The sequence below is a fragment of the Cyprinodon variegatus genome, unplaced genomic scaffold (assembly GCF_000732505.1).
Source record: "Cyprinodon variegatus isolate N-32 unplaced genomic scaffold, C_variegatus-1.0 Scaffold367, whole genome shotgun sequence".
Taxonomy (NCBI): Eukaryota; Metazoa; Chordata; class Actinopteri; order Cyprinodontiformes; family Cyprinodontidae; genus Cyprinodon; species Cyprinodon variegatus.
Window position 1 is genome coordinate 796,671 of NW_015150820.1, and position 3,351 is coordinate 800,021.

Consider the following 3,351-nt stretch of genomic DNA (forward strand, 5'->3'; position numbering starts at 1 on the left):
AACAATAAAATGTAACTAATTTTCTTGGAAAAGTCTTGTTCTCTTTGGTCATGAACCTTGAGCCTACTGGTAGTCTATTTCCTTGGGTGCAATTCCTAAGCCAGCTATGGCGTTGACAACTTATAGTTCCACTGCTCCTCACAGCAGGGTATCAGGGTGTTGCCACAAGTAGATTGCATGAGCTGATTGTAGTAGTCTTCTGCCGGACCGGTTAAGATGAGACGGGGAATGCAGTGAGTCTGGGAGCAATGACACTCTAATGAAGCTTTAGCTACGATGGTGGAGGAGGGGCTGGAGGTGGGTTTAAACGATGCCATCTGAATGAAGTTGCAAGGCAATCAGCAGATGCAGATTAAAATGTAAGGATATAGATTGATGTAGGGAAGAGGTAATTTATATGCAAACTGTCATGATCGGTTTTACGAAACTGACCCACATTCAGAGACACCACTCGGAGAACAAAGGAAAAGTCTAACAGGTTTATTGCGGCAAGAGTACAGGAGTTGGATCTGGAACTCTGTGAGCTGGTGAACCAGAAGTTTGAGGGGGGGGAGCCTTGTCAGTCCTTGAATCCAATCTGTGTGGGATAATCCAGAGAATGGTGAACACGTTGGCGGGTAGACAAACGTTGGACCCGGAGGAGTAATGGAGCGGACTGTCACGGGAACTTGAACGGATCATGTGGAGGTTTTCCCGTGCTCAGTGTAAACTCAGCTTTTCCTTCCAGGGGGAGAAGGTCACGGTATCCAGTTAAACAGGAAGTCTTCCCAAAACTGGCAAACACACTGGTATCGAGGAAGTGACAGCCCACTGCTCAAATACTCGTCCAGGTAATGGTCTAATGAGCCGCAGGTGTGCAGAGAGGCGTAACGAAGACGGGGCGCCTCCTGGTGGTGGAGAAAAGGAAATACACAAACAGACCAAACAAACTGGATTCCTAACACAAACCCAACCAAAAATGCATTGTATAAATCAACATTTTCTGAAGTATATAGAGTAAAAACACAATAGAAAATATGTATTATCGAATAGACAGAATAATACCTCACTGTATCAGATTTCATCGTCTTGTATAGTTCTAACTTTTTTTTAATTAACAAGGGCTGCTAAATGTAAAACTTAGCAGGCCTTGTTAAAAAAAAATAACAAGGCCTGCTAAGTTTTACACAGTAACAAGGGGCAGTAAGTTTTGTCTTTAGCAGCCCACTGGCATATGCTGGCCCCTGTCGTCTCCCAGAAACTGGCATATGCCAGTTGGGAAACGGCTTATGCCAGTTGGAAACTGGTGTATATACCAATTGAAAAACGGCATATGCCAGTTGGGAAGCTGAGCGAAGATTGGACTCCACAGAGTTCCTCCCCTATGGAAAGACTGCAATTTTACGCATGTTGAAGTTATTTGTTTTCACCAGAAAAACAAATTACTTCCTTTCTGATGTTTTACATGACCTCCGAGAAAAATATTAAAGCTAAGATTCTACAAAATAATGAGAACAATGTAGGGGCTTACACTTTGTTTACAAATCATGTACTAGTATTGATTTTTGATCCTAAAACTCCAAATAATGTGATTTTAAGCCAACTGGATGATCTACAGTCACATCGTTCAACAGAGACACTAACATGATAAATCTCAACACAAACTAACTCTTATAAATAAAATTCACATGCCCGGATCATGATGCTCAGAGTTTCAAGGTCACTGGGCTTTATTTAATGTACTTTTATCTTCCACCGGGTCTAATCGGGGTGGTCTCCTTTCATCCTTTATGTTTGTTTTAAAACACTAATTACCTGAGGAAATGCACATCAGAGCTTTCTATCTTTCTTGGCAATCATCTGAGATGGAGATTGGATTAAGGAGATTCTTACGGGTTCTGAAATCATTCTACCATTTACAGAGTAGTTCATATTAACTTGATCAAATATTATTTATTTGTGGTTTGAAGCCAATAATTTCACTTTACAAGGAATTAAAAATAACCCTTACCATACAAAAATCAACTAAAACAAGTTTCCAAGTAAACATCTATTTCAAGTCAAAGGTTATAGTGTCACTTGCAGTTTATCCTTTCACATACTGTAACCCACATTAATGTGACCTCATTTTGTGACAAATTCAAAATCGGTGTGGACAGCACTGCAACACCGTGAGCAAGGTTGCTGTTACAACTAATCCAGTCTCCTCAGTTTCAGAATAGATATGTTTATGATGGGCAGGCAGTGAAGTCATTAAGTGAAATATCATAGATATCATATTGGGATCATTTTAAGAACTCTGAGGCATTTTAGGGTCTTTAGCTTGTTAACAATACCAGGATGCAACTATTAATTTATGAGTTTAAAAACTAAAGTCTAGTTCTACGTTATCAGGAATTATAAATCCTGTGTCCGTGGTCAACAAATATTGTTGGACCAAAAAAATAAAAACAATGTAACATTTTTGTCACTACGTTATGATTTTTTTCCAAATTAAAAAATTAATTAACGTATAGTTTCTCTGTATACTCTGTATGAATGTAGTTTCTTTCATGGTCTGAAGGTAGCAAACATCCATCCATTTTCTAACACGATTATCCCGAGTGGGGTCGCGAGGGGTGCGGGTGCCTATCTCCAGCAGTCAATGGGGGAGTGGCGGGGTACATCATGGACAGGTCCATCGCAGTGCAACACAGAGACAAACAACCATTCACACACTCACATCTAAGGGGACTATAGAGGAGCCATTTAACCTAACAGTCATGTTTTTGGACTGTGGGAGGAAGCCGGAGTACCCAGAAAAAACCCATGCATGCTAAGGGAGAACATGCAATCTCCATGCAGAAAGACCCCGGGCTGGGAGTTGAATCCAGAACCTTCTTGCTGCAAGGGAGCAGTGCTACCCACTGCGCCACTGAGCAGCCATATTTTTTTTATAAATCAAAATGATACTTTCAACCATCTATTTGATTTAATTTGCGAAAAAGTAATACATTTAAGTGTAATTAATTACAGTGTTTTTTTTTAACGTTGATCTAAAGTATCTTCCTTTCAGTGTGCTCTCACAAATAAATTCTATGAATAATGAAAAATCTGAATAACTAATATGTTTTCTTGATAACGTAAAGCATGGAAAATGCGTAATATAATGTGTTAAGTTCTCCATAGAATAGTTGGAAATGTTTACAACTATACAAAATAAAGACATCCCTATCAACTATAACTGTCAGTATCTTTAAGTAGTGAGCAAAATCCAATTTTTTGTAATTGTTTTTGTAATTGTTTGGTAATGTCTATACATGAAAACTCATTTGGCACAAAATCATTGTTAGTACATGTCAGCATTTAGGAGCAAGTGATTTACTGTATTTA